This window comes from Orbicella faveolata, unplaced genomic scaffold (assembly GCF_042242905.1).
Source record: "Orbicella faveolata isolate gen_17 unplaced genomic scaffold, um_ofav_v1 contig_26, whole genome shotgun sequence".
Taxonomy (NCBI): Eukaryota; Metazoa; Cnidaria; class Anthozoa; order Scleractinia; family Merulinidae; genus Orbicella; species Orbicella faveolata.
The window spans coordinates 9,796,549-9,802,849 of record NW_028301554.1 but is presented as its reverse complement, the minus strand read 5'-3'; positions in this window follow the sequence as shown (position 1 = coordinate 9,802,849).

Genomic DNA, 6,301 nt, shown 5'->3' with positions numbered 1-6,301 from the left:
GTATTCGAGCGGAAAAAATATTAACAGCCAGCGCTGTCATTGGTTGATTTCTTCACCTGCAGGCACGCAAAGCGCGCGTCCAAACAGCTGTTTAGAGTTTTTTGAACCTTTGCAGCGTTAAAAATATCAGAAATTGTTTTTCCTTTCCAGTTGGAATCCAAGACTTAAAATTTGTAAAATAATGATAAATATTATCTAGGGTATCATTCTATTTGTCGTTTGAAATGTTAGCCTTTCCAAGGAAAGCAAATACATGTAGATTCAAAATGCTATTGTTTTGTTTTTTGTTTCGGTAAATCGTGTTGTAACACCCGATACACCTTTGATTTCTTTATTGTTCGGCTCACTTTATCTTTCTGTAATACTAAAGTTATTCGTGATTTTAAATCCACTACGCGTTACTTTTACATATAATTTCGATAAAATACTGGCAGCCTTACTATATCTTTACTTTCTAAATATAATATCGAATGGGTTTTATGGCAATCCACCTGATTTCCGTCACTGCTGTCATAAATAGCATTCATAAGTACTTATTTGTCGCAAAGCAATGCGTCATTGGTTTCCATGGAACTGACCGCTTTTTGTTGAATACTGAATTGAAATGTTTCTGAAAACACATATATTCTTCCTGAGGGTGCATTCCGTCTGTACTATTTCATAACCCTAGTTTCGGTTACAATCCATTCAGATCTCTTTGTGCTTAAAATCGACGCATAAAAGTTTGTGGAAACCCTAAAAAAAATGATTAAAACAAGATCTTTTTTCTGATATTTTCATAGTTTTCGTCAGCTAAATGTGTGTTGCGACCCCCGCACATTCTATTTCCGTTCCTCGTCAAACACCCACAGATTTAGTCGTGAAAACGAGATGGCCCTAAGAAGAACTGAAGTTGTCGATAAGACGCGTACGTGAATTCACGCATGTTTCAAGACATAAAAACACAAAAACTTACCTTTAAAAAATCACCAAAAACCAACTCAATGACTACAACTGATAATATATGACAAATCCTCTTTAATCATATGTCGAAACTGACCGAAATGCTCAGAAAGTTATCAAAATGTTTCCTAGGGTTATAACCAGGAATTCTTCATTCATTGCACTGATCACTGCGTCGTGTTGCCCTCGTATTGACCAGTAGAAAACTTTACCCAAAAGTAGACTTCAGTCATGATAGATAAAAGACTTACTACATGCATGGCGTTGTTTTGAAGAACTTTATGATCGTAAATGAGTTATGGACAAAAAATGTATTTTCTATTTCTTATTTCATGAATAGCCAGTGCAGTGCTCTTGCTCATTGGCGTGAACCCGGTCTCTTCACAGAGTTGATAATACTGCTGCTGTGTGATACGTTCCGTTATCAACATGCGGACAACGTTGGGTGTTTTAATTACCTCCCCGATTGACAATTTTAGAGTAGTTTATATTTCTTATTTCAATAGCCAGTGCTCAGTTAACGTTGGGTGTCATTAAATATTATTATTTTAGTATTATCATTATGATATATTCCGTTCTGTGATATGAATTTATTATTAGCTCTCTAAGCAACTCATAAATTTCAATGTTTAAGAAGGAATAGATTTCTGAGCAGACAGGACTGCCAAGCTCCAGCGTTGGAAATTAGCGCTAACCCGCTCAGGCCATCCTCCCGTTGTTTTTTTTTTCGTTTATCGTCGAACGCGTTTCCTGATATTGGGTCGGTCGGCCGGTTTGAAGAAAAAACCTAAAAAAAAAGTCTCGGTAACGGTTATCAGCCTTCGGCTTAGGCTGATAACCTCTACCTCGACCTTGATTATTCTGGACATCACAAAAACTTCATCCAATAATTGTTTCATATTGCATATCTGGATTAACAGAATGCACAATATACTGTAAAAAATGTTCCTGTTTTTCTCTATGCTGTTACTATGCTCATTTTTCAGATTAAAAGAATTATTTAAATTAAAAAGTGGTTTAACTAAGTCGTTACTTTTTCCTCTTTAAATTGCAAAAAAATTGGGTCGGTCGGACGAAGCTAAACGGAGAAAAAAAAGAAAATGGCCTCACCAGCACGAGTGTGGAAAGCGTCGGGTGAGTACAAATCATCCATCACTCACCCGTTTGGCGAGTACGATTTTGATTTTTGAGCAATTATTTCAGCTTAAATATTCCTAGCATTCCTTTTTTATTTTCGATTTTGTCAAGATATTTCTAAACGTAAACTTACCAACTGCTTTTCTCAAATAATTTGTCAATAATACACAACTCAGTATTTCATAAATGGACAAAATGAAACACAGTTTCCTCGGGCAGTGATAATTTACCACGGGCAGACCACTTTATGTGTTCGTGGTTAATAAATATGGTCTCCGGTCAAAAGTAATTTCGTAAAAAGACGCTTCAGACGGCCCTGGAAGGCGAAAAAACACCACACGTGAGTCGATTGACGTTTCATTAACTTTACTGGGATATTCAGACCGAGATGTAATTTAGATATGCAATTTTCAGAGCTTTATTCATAACCCTCATAGATTCTGTTCGTTTCATATTTATTAACCACCAGCACATAGAGTGGTCTCCCTGTGATGAGACTTGAAGAGTGCTGGCTTGACAAGATATTTACGATTCCAGGGATGTATGCGAATTCGTTAGTGCCAGTTGTTCCTTCAGCTGTTTTTCAGTTAAAACTACAGTTAAAACTTCAGAAATGTGGAAATATTTCCCAGGAGTATCAAAAGTTGATGATAAAAACAGGGATATAACTCAAAAATCGCTCCGCGATCCTAAGGAGGCGTTACGTAAAAGAACCAGAACAAGAAAATTCAACAAGAAATGGCAAGGTCGGTGTCCGTGATTCAGAGATACCGAAAAAAAAACCGTATAAAATGACCTTTATAAATAATATAATCGGTGAGTCCAGCTTTATCAAAATCCCCTCATTTCGAAAATAATGACTGAATTTGGTTCACGTTATCTACATCCAGTAAGTATATGTAGATATGTATAGTATTTATGTTGTTCAGTGAAAGTCCATAACTGCAGTCAAGAAGCAGCCAAGACAGACTTTTTTCATAACTGGCGAAATTAGTGTTTTTATTTCAACATACATACAAAAAGCTGCCACTTGAGAAACAAATGACGAAACTTTTACCGCACGACAACTGACTTTTAGAACTACAATCACAGAAGACCATGAAAATACATGAAAAATTTAGTATAACATTTCCTGTGACACTGCTAGCGACGGGTAACAAACCACACGAAAATACAAAGACATTCAGAGACGGAGCCAATATGTTTTTTTTTTTTTATTGTAATGACTTCGCCCCATTTTATTATAAGACGGTAAAAAAAATATTTCGAGGATCATAAATTGAGGCGACTGATGATACAACCGCCATACTCGATTACATGCCCGTGTCTTAAGAATTATGAAATATGACCCAACTGTTCTCGGAGTGAAATAAATAATTTGTAAAGATCAAAATAAGAAAAAGATTTGTTACTGGCCGGTTTTATGCAAAAAAAAAACTTGCAAAACTGAGCTTGCTAATTGTAAAAGTTCGGTGACAACAGCGTTACGGCCGGTTGCCAATACGAAATAAAGTCGCTAAGAGAGTGAACATGCACGAAGTTCCAATTTGAAACTGAGGAAGAAACAAACGTAACTACCTTTGCATAACCGATAAGATGGAGAGGAAATGAACAGAATAAGTCCATCGAGGAGAGCATAAGAGCAAGGAGGCACTGGAGCCGGATCAGCCGTGTGTTGAAGATGGAAGGGAACTCTATTCCGAAAACAGCAGTCCTTCTCTTAGTTGTCTTTGGCCGTCCACGCAGTTTCTACAAGTAGTAGAAACGGCGTGGACCCTCCCTCCCCCCCCCCCCTCCCTGGGGGTTACTCTAAGCAACCTCGTTCGGGAAGATGAGAGACCCTGGGAACGAGGTTGCTTCCCAAAACCCTTACCCTATTCATGACCAAAATCTGCCATCAACCCTACCCTATTTATGACATTTATGACCTCACCAAAAATTTGATACCCTCTTTAGGACCGTTGCGACTGGCACAGTTGCCCTAAATTTATGAAGGTCTTTTGTCGATGGTCTTACCGATAATGATGAAAAAAAAGCTTCTCCTAAAAAAACATACCCAATTCAAGAGTAGAGTGCAAAAACCATACCCTATTTATGACCAAAATGGCTAAAATCGATACCCTGTCTATGACCAAAAACGGCTGAAAAACCATACCCTTTGGGGCCGCACATACCTATGTAGGCATATAAGGAAGTACCCCCTCCCCCACTAGGGAGGACTTAGAGGGGGATGGTCGAAACCGAACTGAACACCCTAAATGAGTTGCACCTAGGGAGTCTTCGAGAGAAAGGCACATGATAGACAAGAGTGGATGAATTTTGTCTCTGCCTTTTGCGCTAATATCTCCATTAGGTTTCAAGCGAATGTCGCGAAATTTTCAAGATTGGTAAACGACATCCAAACCAATAAAATTTTCAATTTATGAAATGCTTTCCCTGTTATTCAGTTAGTATAGTTAACACTAGTAAAACTTTTTCCCATTTTCTCACGAGAAAAAAACCCTCAAAACATTGTTTTCTGAGGTTTTTCTCCTGGACAACTCGCTTATGGACATGATGAACTTAATTCCATGCTTCTTGAACCATTGATATTCATCATCATTGTTCATTATCGTGTGTACAATAAACTCCACTTTTTAGCACGTAGGAGCTAGTTATTCATTAAGGCGGGGGTCTACCTGAAATTGACGCAAAAAAGTGTTTTTTTGTTTCATTCAGAAATGACAAGTTGAACTATTTGACTTTTCATTGGCAATTGTTTTTTTTCTATTTTCTTAACTATTGTGGCATTTGACCTGGAAACGTTCATTTTTGAAGTCACACTGTGAAGTCCTTTAACATGGTACCAAAATTGTCCCGCAGAGTTGTTTTACAAAAAAACTATTTTTAAGGTATAAACCACCGTAATATCCCATAAAAGTTCAGAACAAAAAATTGAAAACTGATAATGAACAAAAATGTCAAGGGGTCGTCTTGTGAAAAATCACAAGCGTTTTGGGCAGAGCCCTCCTTCACTGAAGAAGCGCTTTGCACGAAACATTTGTGATTTTTCACAAGACGATTCTTTGACATTTTTCTACATTATCGATGTATTTTCCTTTGAATTTATATATCCATTTTAGATTAGATTGAACGCGATATTGAGAAGGAAAATCGTTAATTTTTGCAATTGGAATTAACGGGATACTGGATCTCCAGTTTGGACAAAAACTTAAACTGAAGTGGGACCCCCCGAATGAGGTTTCGCGAATAGAAAGGTTTTTGGGTGAAAGTCTAGGCAAGTAAGGGTAGGGGAGAATGGTCTTACTTTCTGATTGGATTTATAATTTCTGCTTTACTTCGCGGTTACATGTGATATTGCACCGCATTAGAATTTCGTTCCTGCAAGCCATACATGTTTCTGACTTTTACCATTCTATCTGCCATCAACAACTCCATTATCCTAAAGTTTTTTCTTCCCAAAGAATCAAAGCCTTTATTCAGAGGGTTTGACATCTTGTTCAGCTGTCAATAGGGAGCTCAAGCTAACCATAACGACGACCGCAGCGAGAACGTCACCAAACAAAAGATTTAATGAGTAAAACAATAGCTGTGCACGTGCGTTATAAATCTTTGTACATTTTCTTCGCTGGAAGTGACCTTGTTTTGATAAAGACCTCACTGTTTTTGTTGTATAAATCAAGTTGTTCTTGTTAACTAGTTGGCATTTACATGAGAAAAGCAGAGAGGTCTGTATCAAATCAAGGTCACCTCCAGCCTCGCTTGCAGTCATAGGCCAGGTAACTAAGCACACAACTGTAAAATGGCCTACAGAGTCCTAAAGTGTGACGTCACAAAAAATAAATTTGAGAAATTATGGGATTTGGCGCCATTTTCGAATAGAGCGTCCTTAAAAAAGGGTCTTTGCCAAAAATTACCTCTTAATTGTAATTCCCAGCCGAAATATAAAGGATAAAAATTTGGTACTGCCCCATATAAATCTCTCTAATTTTGAGTCAGTTCTAAACTGAAGGAACTGAAACAAGTTTTGAAGGGTTTGTATGGGATGCTATCAAACTTTGATCCCTTATATCTCTATCGGGAATTGCAATTCAGAGCTAATTTTTGGGATGAGGGCATCTTTTAGGATCCTCTATAAGAATATGACATCATATCCCATAATTTCAAAACTTTTATTTTTGTGACGTCATCACTTTAGGATTCTATTGAACGCTTTCATTGC